Genomic DNA, 14,991 nt, shown 5'->3' on the forward strand with positions numbered 1-14,991 from the left:
TATATTTCCTCTCTGTTTTGCTTTTTGTTTCATAGTTTCAACATTTCATTATGCATTTCCTGGCATGGGCTCATTGGATCTTGAGGAGTTGGATTTTCCTGGAGGACTTGATTATCTTCCTTATTCCTAAACCGCAAAGCATTTGGATCATTTTTTGGCAAGTTATCAATTTCAGTTTCCGAGACAGTTTTTTGGCACCAGAGCTAATTGGACCTATTTTCTTTGGTGAACCTACTAGATCCTTTGGATTTTCTAGAGGAATCTCTTTGGCAATTGTTGGTTTTCCATGTTTGGTCTTGTTCTTCAACATTTGATCCTTTTGGGCCGACCAAATCCCCTTGGATCGTATAAATCATTCTAATTGAGCATTAGAATGTAGGTTAGAGGTAATATAGAGCATAAAAGCTAGATCAAAAGTTTTGAGGTCCCAGTTGTGACCTGTTCTATATTTGAGCATGTTTGTAGCAGGCTAGTGAGCCTAATCTTGTATCCTAGATGTTACGAGTTGCTTGTAATCAGTTTTCATGATTTAATCCATTCAGTTTTGCACTACTTCCATCATATCCTTGTGTTTCTATTGTGTTTACTCTTGTTGACCGGTCTAGACAGGTCTCTTTGAGGTCCCTCCTAACCGGTGATTGCACCAAACAACAACAACCAACTTTACCATCTAAACAAACAAAGGGCTTGCAAACTTGATAGTGCAATATGTGTAGAACATGAACATTATATCTAGAGCCACAACACATAATCTTCATATACCGGAGGAATGTAAAGCATCCTTCTAGTATGACATTAAATACTCTTTCATGCATAAATATTGTTTCCTACATATTGAAACTTCCACTACACCAACCTTTTGGAAATACCTCAACATCTTCACCAGACCACACAACAATGCTAGGACACTAACTTTCGAACCATCTACAACACATAGTGACATCAATGACAACATAAGATAGGTTGACATCAATGACAACATAGTGCAACAACTCAAGTTTCAAACAAATGATACAATTTTTTTCACAAATTAGAAACATTCTACAAAAGGTCTTATTGTGAAGATTTTAGATATTCAATCTCATCAAAATTCAAGGAGATAAATTGAAAGGACCATTCAAGCATGTTAAATGATACATCGAAAAAGTGTTAGTCACTAACAATTATGTATTTAGTTATTAAGATGAGCACCAAGTTATATACAAGTCTATTTAAAAATTTAAAATTCAAGGAAATATTTACTTACAACAATCAAATTTTCATATTTCCTTCAACTAGTTTTCATAATTCAAGCATTCTCAATGTTTCCAACTAAGCTAATGATAATTTGATTAATACATAAAATGCACAACTTGAACTCCCACTAAAACTATTGAACAACATATCATATACCTTAGTAATAGTGTAGCCTACAAAACCTTAATAAATGATGAATATAAAAGTAGACAAGAAAGGTAAGTCTTCCAACCCTTCTCTAGTTTTTTGCATTATTGATAATATTTAAGAGTTAGTGTTGTCCAAAACCACCAATAACAAAAAATTTAGAGAATACATTTATTTGGGGTTGGGGTGTGAACAACTACACTGGCCCAATATATGATCCCTCAAGTGAAATCATGGCATGTGATTGTTTGATATTGAAGAAAATAGCTACCTATACAATAAGATTGAGGAGATCTTATAAATTCAATTGACTTATTAAAATCAAATCTCTAGTCACAAGATCAACAAGTCTAGTAGCTACATGTAAAGGTTTAGGCATCTTACAAATGCATACTAGTAGAGGAACTATATGCTTCTCATTGGAAAGGATTATCACAAATTCGCAAATCTTATACTCACCTTAAAATTCAGAGCTTCTGCTTAGGCACAGAATGAATAGGATAGAGAAATCATCTCTTGCTACCACCAAAGGTCTCTTAGGCTCAATCCTTAGTTAAGAAACACTATAGATTTCCGGATGAGGTACTCCTTATTATAGGTGTTGATGTAAAAGGTTATGAGTAATGAGAGTCAATTAACTATCAAGCTAAAACAAGGTTACTCTCAAGTGTAACACCTAATCTATCACCCTAGATGAAGTCGTGTAAGGAATAATCAAACACATCATATTTTTAGTATAATAAGTTATCCCCTGTCTTTTTATAATTAAAAAAATATTAGAAGAATTCATAGTAATGCTTATGAGAAAGAAAGTAGAGTAGGCATTATCCAATGGCTAGAGTCATTCACTAACGTCATGCAAGCCATTCACAAAACATCATACAATTTGAAGCTATCCTCTATGCACTTTCTCAATTAAAATTTGAAGTATAATCCATAGAGGAAGGGCCCTAAAGTATAAACCATAAGGATTAAATTGGTTTAGATAGGGCTTTCAAAGCCTAGCTCCAAGCTACCCTTAAAAGAATTTATATGCTAACTTTTATTCATGTACATTATTTTAGAGTTCCAAATGCCCCTAGATAGGCTTATGAGTTCACATTCACAAATGAAGATATCTTGATAGGTAAACATGAACTACAAAGCAATGCCATCCATTCATTATTTCAAGACACAATATTCTTCATTTAATCTTGTTTCATGTGGAGTCTCTCATTTTTATTTTGGCACATTCTTTGGTTGTAAAGGCTTGGTGATGTTTGTTCTCTTTAGTAGGCCATTTTGTAATGTCCCTTACTAAGTTTAGGCCTATTTTAACCAAAATTAATCCATCTCAACATACTTATGACTTAAATTAAATTGATTAGGGGACAAAACTATCTTAACATGGATCTAATTATTGATAACATAATCCTTTCAGATATTGAATTGATAATTCAATCTAATTTATAACCTCGGATTTACTTGTTCATTCATTCAAATTACTATATATATATATATGTGAGAGAGAGAGAGAGAGAGAGAGAGAGAGAGAGAGAGAGAGAGAGAGAGAGAGAGAGAGAGAGAGAGAGAGAGAGAGAGAGAGAGAGAGAGAGAGAGAGAGAGCATAATATACTATATATTTCATTGTAGGGTAGTTCTTATTAAATATTATAGTATTTACAGTCATTATATTATTTTCTATAATTATATTATTATTAAATTATGCATAAGAACATTATCGTGCTTCATATATTAAGCGCAACCCCATGCATACCACCCAGAACAAGGATGTTACTACTTGAAACTTAATAATAGTTTTGATCTCATTTGATCGATGACTGCTAGATAATATATATATTTCCTCTTTTTATTTTATACCCCCCCTTGAGAAGGAATGCAATCAACCTTAAATAGGCCATGATAGGTTGCATGGTGAGAGGTGTCTTTTCTTATAACCTTTGCTAATAATTATTTATGATTAACATTTTCTTATGATCTTATCAATCATTGGTTATTTGTTAATGTTGTTTGTGTCTTCTCCTTAAGACCAATTATTTTACATTTGATGGAAATGACTAATCACCCGATTAGATAACTTCCCCTTAAATTGATATTCCTTGGATACTAGAGAAACAAACATGCTTATTAAATCAATACTTAAGTGTTTGTTGATGGCTCTTTTTGAGATGTTAATTAATTAATATAATCTAATATTACTTAATCAATTGTTTGTCATAAAAATAGGATAATAGTACTATTAATATGTGATATGAATATGTAATATTTAATATGTTTGGATCTCAAGAGTTCTAATATCGGCGTGGCTTCCCCATTGAAGACTTACGTGGAGAGAAGATCACCCAATTGCCAACGTGGATATCCACCTAGTATCTTAACACTACTTAATCTGTGATTATTTATGGGTTTGTAATGCACACAGACTTAATTGTAATCTCCTACTTGTATGCCACGTTCATGTGCCATGCTCTTAATTGATGTTCTTAGGATAAACTCCTTTTGTATTAATATCGCTGCCTTATGATAGCACTCTTGTTGAATATCAATGTCTATTGCCGAGGGGACAATCTCTTTTTAGTATTTGATTTCATAACTAATTTCAATTTTTGATCAGGATGAATACTATTTCTATTATATATTGTTTTAATTGAATATTTGTTTTCTGAATTTATTTATTATTATATTTGTTTTTAATTACATAAAAACGAATTTTTTTTCTACAATCTATGATATCTAATGTTCTTGCTTCTGATTTTGATTGTGTAAAATTTTTTCATCAATGTTTCCAATCACACTCTGTGATCCATCATCAGAATGAAAGAATGCTGAATGACTTATTACATTTTTATTACTTGTAACATTTTATTTTATTAGATTCATAATCGAGGGCCTGACACATTTCTTAAAAGTCAATCAATTTCTGTGAAGCTCAAATTGTCTGGTTAATGATCCAATTTCTCTCCATTGGATCTCTTTCAAATCAATAGACTGAGTGGTTTGAGGATTTGCCAAAGTACAGTAACTAATAGAATTGCAGTTTTAATTAACATTGCTAGCTCATTGTAGTTGAGGTGTTTAATGCACCCTTATCATAATATAACAATGCCCAAAGAGCCAGTCGCACAAAACTTTGGTGTTCACCATTAGCGTTTGCTGACTCTGTCAAACCGTTCGGGTGGCTCGTCTTTGCTTCCACATTTTGCATACATGTTTACCAGGGCCGTTGCAATTATAACATTTGAGAAAAACACCCCTTCCGTTGTCCTTTGATAAAATCCCATACCCTGTTGCGAAGCTTCTATTTTGGCACAAGCAGCAGGGTGCTGGCAAAAATTGTGGAATTTGGCTTCACACCTGCCAATTGTATTAGCTTATCATCGCATTCCATGAGACCACATTTCATTCAGGCATTCTGTCAAACAGTTCAGTTGCCTTGTCTATGTTTCCATATTTTAGAGGACGTTCCATGAGAACAAATTTCTTGGAGATATTCTGCAAACAGTTGAGGTGCCTCGTATATGCTTCCACATTTTGCATACATCTCTACCAGGGCAGTTCCATTTTGGCACAGCTAGGGAGGACGCTGGCCTTAAAGAAATGCATTTTGTGCATATCCTGCAATCATGGGATTCATCGAGACCAAATTTCTTTGGTGCATCCTGTCAAACAGTGCACGTGCCTTGTCTACGCTTCCACATTCTGCAGACGTTTCTACCAGAGCCCCCTTCCATTATGTTTAGATGCACGTCCATGTGCTGTTCCAAAGCTCCCATTTTGGCACAGGCCGGGAGTATGCCTGTAAATAAAAACGGGTCGCTTTGTTGCAACTTGCATACACGCGCGGGAAACGGTTTAGAAAAAAGAATTGCGCCGATAAACGGAACGGAGATAGTAAACGGCATATGGTTTGTTGAAGAGGGCCCACACCACTACCAAACCAGTCAAAGCTTACCGTGTGCTGGTCAAACACACCTGGAATTTTTACCGAGTACTGTCAGAGATATTTTACAGAGGTAACGCGCTTTGGACGGAATGTGAATTAATGTAGGCTTGTTTTCACTGTAGCTGGAATGCCCTAAAAGAACTCTCTTTAGCTATATTTCTTGGTCTTTGGATTGATTGGTTGTTTTTGGCCCAGATCTCGTTTACGCTATAATGCAGTGATGAATAGCTGCCAAAATGTTTAGTTTTGCCCTCTTTCAAGAAAAAGGCTCTCCCTGAGGATTGTTCTCTCTGCTAGATTATCACATCTCACATTTCAAGGTACGCTTATGAAGAACAAGAATTTCTGTTCATATATATTTACATAAAAATATATATTTTTCCATAGATGCATTTATAATATAAACATATTTTATTTGTTTTTCATTTTTGTGTTCTGTTTTCATTAGCTCTTTCTTCTAAAGTTTTGTTTGCAATCATTCTCTTCACTCTTTCTTTTTTATGTTACATTATCGTCTTCTGTTTTTATTAGTCTGTTTTTCTAAAGTTTTGTCTGCAATCATTCTCTTCACTTTTTTATGTTTTATGATACATTGTTGTGCTCTGTTACCATTGACCTGTTCTTCTAAGGTTTTGTCTGTAATCATTCTCTTTACTTTTTCATTCATTCTCTTCACTCTTTCTTTTTTTATGATACATTGTTGTCTTCTATTTCCGTTACCCTGTCCTTCTAAGATTTTGTCTGGAATCATTCTCTTCACTCTTTCTTTTTTAGAATACATTGTTGTATTTGTTCCCATTAGTCCCTTATTCTAAGATTTTGTCTGCAACCATTATGTTCACTCTTTCTTTTTTATGATACATTGTTGTCTTCTGTCCCATTAACCCCTCTTCCTAAAATTTTGTTTGCAATCATTCTCTTCACTATTTCTTTTTTTATGATACATTACTGAATATAATTGAAAACAAAATTTAATATTTCATGGACTAAAAATTTAAGTTTTAATATTAGATTAATACACTTTTCTACATCGGTGGCATGAGAATTGAGATGGACAATATAAAGATGGTGTAGAATTTTAATGGACCATACGACTTTATGTTTCTACAGATTAAAAGGGAATGATGACACCGATGCAGGGGTTACCTTTACTTTCTTTCATTACCATAATACGGATCGCCTCGGCACGGGATTATTATTATTGCAAGGAAGTTAGCACAACAATCATTGAAACCAACTATTCGGGAAACGCTACAAATAGTGAGTGGTCATAACTTACCAAATTTACATTTCACATCAAATTAGTGTTACAAATATTAAATCTATTTTTACTGAATGAAGCAAAGCGGTTCCAAGTGAGTTATACAAGCATTTGGTAGGAATGAAAAACCTTAAAAAGAAAATTATTAGCAACAGTCCAATTTATTAGGTAAATAGAAAGTATTGTGTAATTTCAGTTTTAATAATTTTTTATGTACAAAAATAGATTCAAAGTAGAGCATGTGATATTTTTTATTGATTTTGTTTAATAGTGTTTTTTTAATGGAAGTCATCTACAAATTCGTTTTTATTATCTTATATAGGAGGGAGTACCAGAATTTCTTTGACTAAGAGAATAATACAACATTAATAGTTGTGACTTTAAAGTTGTTAGTGTTAATTAAGAGATTTCATAATTGAATGAAATGTATTTCTTAGGTCTAAAAACAACAAATCATATGATGCAACATTGGTACACCAATAAAACATGACTTAATATATAACTGTCAATCAACTTCTTTTTTCAAAAATAATTTTAAACACCTCAACAAAAAACATGTTGATTGAACATCATATTTGATAATATGATCTTGAAATCTTAATTATAAACACAAAACTTGTCAAGTAATCTGTTATAAAAAAATAAACAATTTATAAATACAAATTATAACAATCAAAGTGTTTCTTAATGCATACTTGTCTCTGGATACAAGGCTGGACAGAAATTTGAATTCCCCTGTTTCTCCTTAATAATCATCCCCTGTTTCAACCGTACTGCCCTGCTCTCACCTGAAATATATGGCCTCAAAAAGTAAGGTTTCCTCCTTTCCTTTAAGTTTACTATGGTTTCTCTAAATTATTACGCCAGTGTAGACTCCTTTTTTAGGACATAAAAGATAAAATGGAGAGCTCTTGGAAGGATAGCAGCTTACCAATCAATACGTTTATTGTCTTGTAGTTCTCCCTTCTCCACGCAGCCTCTTGCATATTGTTTTAGTCTGCTTTGTTCCTTCTCCTACATGATTTTCTTATGATTTGTTCCTATTCTTCTATCTTCTTGTTTTTTTTTTTTTAATATCTCATGTACTCGAAATTATATCAGGGATCATATCTCATATTTCATTAATTTAATGAAAAAGTCAAAGAAAATTTTAATTGGTTCAAGTAATCTGTAAGTATATAATTTTTATAATAAATATGTAAGCAAAATAATTAATATTAAGTATATAGTTTTTATAATAAATATGTAAGCAAAATAATTAATATGTAATTTGTAATTTGTTTGATAACATGGGTGTTAAGATGGAAGGCCTACGATTTTAGAGAGAGGTGGAAATCTACTATTAAAAATAATTAATGATATTTATAATGAAAGATTCTTTTGATCTTGTGTTCATTGATTCTTTCTTGGATGGATCTACAAGGTTGTTGCTTGACCCTTATGAAATGACACAACAAAGTACACTGAAATTATTCATGAATTTTTGTCTTAATCTCATGACACGTGAATAATATTTTCATCCATTAATACAAGTCATCATTTGGCTATCATAATTATTCCTGAAAAAGTGTCATCTACATTTGTTCTAATTCAAGAGGCTTCTAGAGAATTCCAATCTTCTATCTTAGCTTCTTCTAACCATTTGCATTCTTGTTTTTTGTGTCTCAATTTTAGGATGGTTCATCTCCTTTTCCTAGAGTGCATAAATGGCCATGATCCTTTTGTCTCCAAATTATTCATTTTAAATCCTAAAAGGGAAAAAAGTTCATTATGATAAGCCTAACCTTTGATGTTTCCAAAGAAGGCATCACTACAACTATTATTTTATCAATGAAGGGTATAAAGACGTGTACAAAGACTTGTTATACCTTGCATACATGCCCTCTTATTTTTGCTAGTCAAAATGGGCCCCCCTCCTTTTCTTTCTTTGTCTTTTGTTTTCTTTTTTTCCACTTTCTCCTTTCTTTTCCTTCCCTTCTCTTTGTTTTTCCATTGTTTGATTTTGCATTTTTGTGTTCTTTAGGATTTTAGATCCCACATGGACCTTAGGATTTAGTCCTAAGATCCTTGTAGTCCCCACTTCCCCAATTTGTCATTTTCTTTGTCTTTATGATTTTTCTTTTTCTTTTAGGACTTTAGGTCCTAAGAGGACCTTAAGACCATGTCTTAGTGTCCTTTTTCCTCTTCAAGTTCCTTTTCACACTTTCTCTTTTTATTTTGCTTGTGTGTTTCATGTGGAATTTTGAAACCCATAGGGACTTCAGGACTTAGTCCCAAGTTTTTGTCCATTCTAGTTTTGTACTCCTTATTGCATTGGCTTATCCTTAAGGATTTTGGGATCCTAGAGACTACAAGGACACTTAACCCAACTACCCAATTAATGTTGGTCTACCTATTTCAAAATTTGATATTTAAGATATTTTTTTTTTAGTCTCATTGACAACAACATTGCATACTAAAATGATTTCTTGAACTCTCCAAGCAACCAGGTGATCAAACTCTACTTTTCACAAGATTTGAAGCTTGAGTTTTGTGCCCTATTTATCTTTGGTTTGGGTGCTTGTTGTTTCTACTTGGGTTTATCTATTCTTCTACATCCTCCCTCGATGTCTCTAGTTCCTTGCTTCTCAAGTGCTTGTTTTCTTTACCTTAAATTTTGTTTTTTTGCTTTTCTTATTGTTTTGGTTGTCGCTTTTTATATCCTTTGTGTTTTCCTACTTTATAGGGTTAGATTAGTTCTCTCTTTGTCTTAGTTTAGTAATAAGTTAAACATGAAATTGGATTCAAATCACATAGTCACCATTTAATTCATTCCCCAAGGGGTTCAAAAATCTCATGTTCTTGATCAATTGTGCTCTAAATGTGAATTAAATTCTTGACATACTCAAATTCAAGCTTCAACTAGTGTTGGTGCCTAATAATCTTACTTGTGGGATTTTATTCCCCATAACCCTTGGGGCTGCCATCAAAACTCATATTGAGCCCTCTAAAATGACGAAGTGCTGGATCTTTTGAAACAAACTCTAGAACTCCAAGTCCTAGAGGGATCTTTATACCTTCATTAAATGCTAGTTTCTACAAGATTTTGGATCCCTGAAGGCCCATATGACCTTTAAAAGAACACTTAAACATATTTGAATTTTACCTCTTTGGGACTTTGGGTCTTGGAAGGATAGGGAGACATATACCTTAGACTGTCTCCAACCTTGAAACCTATAGTTACCAAGCCATGAAGTATATACTTCGAGACTTTGGGTTCTGAGAGGACCTGAAGACTTTATCCTATGAACACTCCCAAAGACTCACTTCTTGAAATTATACTTAATCACTTTTTAATGCTTTCTTTTGGGATTTCAGATCCCATGGAGACATCAAGACCTTGTCCTCATAACCTTCTTCTTCTCGGAAACCCATCCCTTGGGCTACTTACTGAGCATCTTAATACATCCCTACGAGACTTTCTATGCTAAAGTGATTTGAAGGCTTATAACTTTGAAGCTTGGAACTTCCAAAGAATTAGCTCCTAGATCTTTTAAATTGTAGACATAGATTATTCTTGTGGGATTTCAAGTCTCGACGACATCTATAGACCAATCTTTGAAACCTTTGTCCACTCAAAATCTCGATTATTGAACCTCCTTCCTCTTGAAACCTTAAAACCCAAAGTCTCTCCCTTAAATAGTAGAATTTGATTTAATTAGGGATTTAGATACTTCTTTCAGAATTATAATTGCATTCACTAATCCTGCAAATGTCCAATGTCTCGAGAGGAAGCTGCAGTATTAAAAGTAGCTCTTGAGGTTTGTCAAAGGAAAGGTAAAGCTACTAAAAAGGTTGATGAAGCACCTCTCACCATGTAATACAAGTACCAAGGTGCGCCCATAGTTTCCAACTATGGGTTTAAAGTCGAGATGATTACAGTTACGTTGAATGTAGACATTGACTTGTAAGCCATTGATTACAGTTACGTTGAATGATCACTAGACTTGTGGCAACATATTGCGCTCGCACACATCCTAGTGGTCTTGATAGTTTTGACATTTTGGAGGCACAGTTCAATCAAATAAAAGTGCGTCAGACATCAAAAAGAAAAAGTTTTTCTTTTGCAAATAATGGGCCCCATTGGACACATGGCATGATCTCGTAGCAGTGAGGCTCTAATATATCTAGCAGATTTGGAGCTTGCTGGCTACCATTGATCTTGATTTACATTACAGGCTATGGTAAGGCTGAGAACTTGGAATATAAGGAGCACGGCTCAGGTAATAGAACAACCATTAACCTCTCGAAGTTATGATTAAAAACATTGTAATTGAGAATAATAGGTGAACTAAAAATAGAAATCAAAGGTTTAAGGTTAAGCGTTAAGCGTTAAGGTTCATAATTTTAGAGATCAGTAAATATAATAAAGAGTGTGTGTCTTATGTTTCTTTTAGTGACCATTTTCTAGTTACTAGAAACATGGTGTTGGTAATAGAACGACCATTAACCTTTAGAAGTTATGACAAAAAACAAGGTGATTAAGAATAACATGTCAACTCAAAAATAGAAATCAAAGGTTTAAGGTAAAATGTTAAGTCTCACAATTTTAGACTTTGGTAAATTTGGTAAAGGGAGTGTGTCTTATGTTTATTTAGTGACCCTTTTGTAGTTACTAGGAGCATGGTGTCGGTAATAGAACAACCATTAACCCTTCAAAAGTATGACTAAAAACAAGGTGATTGAGAATAACAAGTTAACTCAAAAATAGAAACCAAGGGTTTAAGGGTTTAAGGTAAGGCTCACAATTTTAGACTTTGGTAAATTTAGTAAAGAGTGTGTGTCTTATGGTATTTCAGTGACCCTTTTCTACTTACTAGGAACATTGCGCTGGTAGTAGAATGATCATTACCCTTCGAAGTTATGACTAAAAACTTGATGATTGAGAATAACAAGTCAACTCAAAAATAGAAACCATGCGTTTAAGGTAAAATGCTAAGGCTCACAATTTTAGACTTTGATAAATTTAATAAAGAGCGTATGTCTTATTCTTTTTTTGAGTGATCCTTTTCTAAGGTTTTAAAGGTAATGGTTTTATATTTGCAACCAACCTCTAGTTTATGCTACAACTCTCTCTCTGATTTTTGGTCAGTTTGGGATGTCATCTTATTATTGCCTCATTACTTTTGATGACTTGGAGTATAAGTCTCATCTTTACTCTTTGAAAAATTTGGTTGGAAAGTATTTATTGGATCTTTTAAAGTTATCAACATCTTATTAGGTATGTCCAAAAGAAGAATTTTTGACTCTATAAAGGAAATTTTGGTGTCCAAGTATTTTGTGGAAAAGTCTTAGCTCCATTTGATATTTAGATTTTAAAATAATTATATTTAGATCATTTCATTGGCCTTACTCATTATTTATTTGAGATCAAATCTTCTAATAAAAAGAATAGAATATGTAAATGGTCTACTCTTCCTCTAGGTTATTTCAAAATCAACATGATGAGTCTTTTTGTGACAATTTTGATGCAATAGGGATTAGTACAGTTGGGTAGGATAGTGATAGTTTAAGTAACTTCTTTTTTTTTCTTATGTCATGAGGTTTGACACTCTAGTTACATGGAGGTTTGTGCCATCCTTGTGGGGTTTTAGAGCTAGGTTGCAAAAAATAATTTGTGAGATGGGTTTCATGATTTTTGTCTCCGTTATGAATATTGGAAGGTTTCACAAGCTTTCTTGGAAGTTGGCATCTTATGTAGAGTAGATTCATCACCTTTCAAAAAACTTTAATTCTCTCTCCTTTATTCAAATTCCTAAATAATTGAATGTTGTTGTGGAATGTTTGGCTAAATGGACCTCTAATATTAATTACAAATGGAAGATCATGAAATAAGAGTCCTTGCCTTTTGTTCATATGTTTTAGAGTTTGTAGCACCTTCATAATGGTTTGGCTTGACCATTTTGGTATTTTTTTTTAAAAGATTGAGTGTAAATGAAGTTTTCTTAGATTATTTTGATTTCTCAAAAGTGATGGATTTATCAAAAATCTCTTTGAATATTTATCCTATAGGCTTGAGTGTTTGAAAGTCCTTTCTATTAATTGTTTTAAAAAATAATATTAAAAATATTAAAACGTATTAAATTTCTTATATAGATTTGTACCATAATAGTAAATAATATATAAGCTCACCATCAAATAGTTATTACATAATAATAATATATTCATAAAAGGTTAGATAATTATAATTTTATATTTTATTTTTCCAGGTGAAGGGCCAATACCGATGCCATCTCTCGGTGATAAATCTGTTAATCTCTAGACAAAATAGTAAATTTTATTTTTATATATATATATATATATATATATATATATATATATATATATATATATCAAATCCACAAATCATTGTAGATTATATTTACACGAATTCAATTAATTTTATAATGTATTTGAAGGTATTTATCATAAGGTAAAAAAAATTTCACAGTGAAAATACGGGCTTGGAATTTGATGGTCAAAAGGATTGTTTTTTTATATGACAGGTTAAAAAATTATTGGACTGTATGGATTGACATCCTATATTTTTATAAAGTTGTATATATGACATTCTAGTTCACTAATAAACCATAAACGAATATTATAGATAATATAGTGTTCTAATTTATAATATTAAAATATATTATTTTTAAATATTTATTATAAAAATATAAATTTATTTATAATATTTTGAAATGATAATTTTTTAAATATTTTAATATGAAGTTCTAGAATTTTTTATTTTATTTTCTTGTATGAATTTAGAAATTTAGTCAATTTAATTTTTAAAATGTTTTAAATAAGATTGGCTTAAATGTAAGTTTAGAAACTTGTTTGTTTATAATATTTTGAAATGATAGATATATTTTTTCTAATTTTTAAAATATTTTAATACATAGTTTCTATTTTTTTTAATAGAATTTAGAAACTTAGTCAATTTAAATTTTTTTATATGATTGTGGTGAATTTAAATATTTGTCATAATAGATCAAATTTAAGATTTAGATATTTATTATTAATAATTATAACTTATTATCATTAATATGTAATATATATGATTATGTAATATTTATTATATAATTGTAAACAGGATTTGTTTTGCATGAATTTAGAAATTTAGTAAATTTAAGATTTTTGTATGTATTATTAATTAAATTGTTTTGACAACTAATATTTTTCTTAAAACATCAAATAAAAGACATTGAAATGACCAAACTGTCATACAAATTTCAGGTAGGGGTGACCTTCAATTTCCAAGCTTGCCGCCAGAGGTTGCAAAATAACTTCAGATGCCTGTATTGAACGCTGCTTGCGGTAAAACCTTAAATAGCTATACAAAATATATAAGTCATCTTGTCTTTTATTTCTATAGACTAACAATATTTTCAAAACTTTCTATTAATATAGTACAATAGATCTGGACCAGGCTGCAGTGGCAAACGGATTCAAAGAAAATTAGATAATAAAATTTAAAGAATATTTGAACATTGCTTTTGTTTTGACACGTTGCAAGACAATTTCACTTTTTTCAGGTGTGGTCATGGTTCCTATTTTGGTCCTTCGCAGACATGATATTTACAATTTTTCTTTATCAAAGTAGATTTGGCAAGTCTACTGTCCGGACGGATTAAAAACAAATCGTGGTTTAGATAATTGATTTTATGGTGATTTTATTTTTGCAGGGCCCAGCGAATCCAACAAAGGGAGATCTGCGCCTGTTCCGAAGAGTAAACGTTCTGTTTTTAAGAAAATTTGATCTGATTTATGAAAACCAGATTACAATACCTGGTGTGATACCTGCGGTATTGTAGATTTCAACACAAAAATTGACAACAAGAAGATTGCAAGCCAAAAACTGTCTCCATTCTATTCAAAATTGGAGTTTATACAAGTCGAATGTATCCCAAGGGTCACACAAATCCCTTGGAATTGAAACGAAGAGTCACCATAATGTTTATTACAATTAAACTACTAAAACTATCAAAATTATCAAAAAACTAAATATAAAATTTAGTCCACTTTGAGAAGGCATAACTTTCTCATCCTAGCTCCGAATTACAAACCGTTTGATGCGTTGGAAAGGTATTCAAATAATCTAGAACCAAATTTCGGAAACATTGAAGACCCTCATGTTTCCGCGCCCAACATTTGTCCAAAAATGCACCGAAGACCCTCAAAATTGCAATTTACTAAAACATAGAAAATTTTGAAAATTAGATTTCAATATTTTCCCAATTTAATCATGATCATTCCTCCCCCCTTAAGAGGCAATGGGCCCCATTGCACTAATCTGCTGCAACAGATGAGGAAATTGTTCTTCAATTTGTTCCTTAGTAAGCCACTTGCCTTGATGAGAATGCTGACCAGCTCGAACCACCCAATACAA

General features: G+C 32.0%; 1 long non-coding RNA gene across 1 annotated transcript; it reads left to right on the top strand.

The window, feature by feature from the left end:
* The first annotated feature begins 5,450 nt into the window (after positions 1–5,450).
* On the top strand, positions 5,451–14,720 carry LOC131067043 (uncharacterized). The gene is made up of 4 exons (XR_009111763.2): positions 5,451–5,646; positions 6,437–6,586; positions 13,839–13,919; positions 14,288–14,720. It is a non-coding gene; the product is annotated as an uncharacterized LOC131067043 (long non-coding RNA).
* Positions 14,721–14,991: the final 271 nt, after the last annotated feature.

The sequence above is a fragment of the Cryptomeria japonica genome, chromosome 8, assembly GCF_030272615.1.
Source record: "Cryptomeria japonica chromosome 8, Sugi_1.0, whole genome shotgun sequence".
Lineage (NCBI taxonomy): Eukaryota > Viridiplantae > Streptophyta > Pinopsida > Cupressales > Cupressaceae > Cryptomeria > Cryptomeria japonica.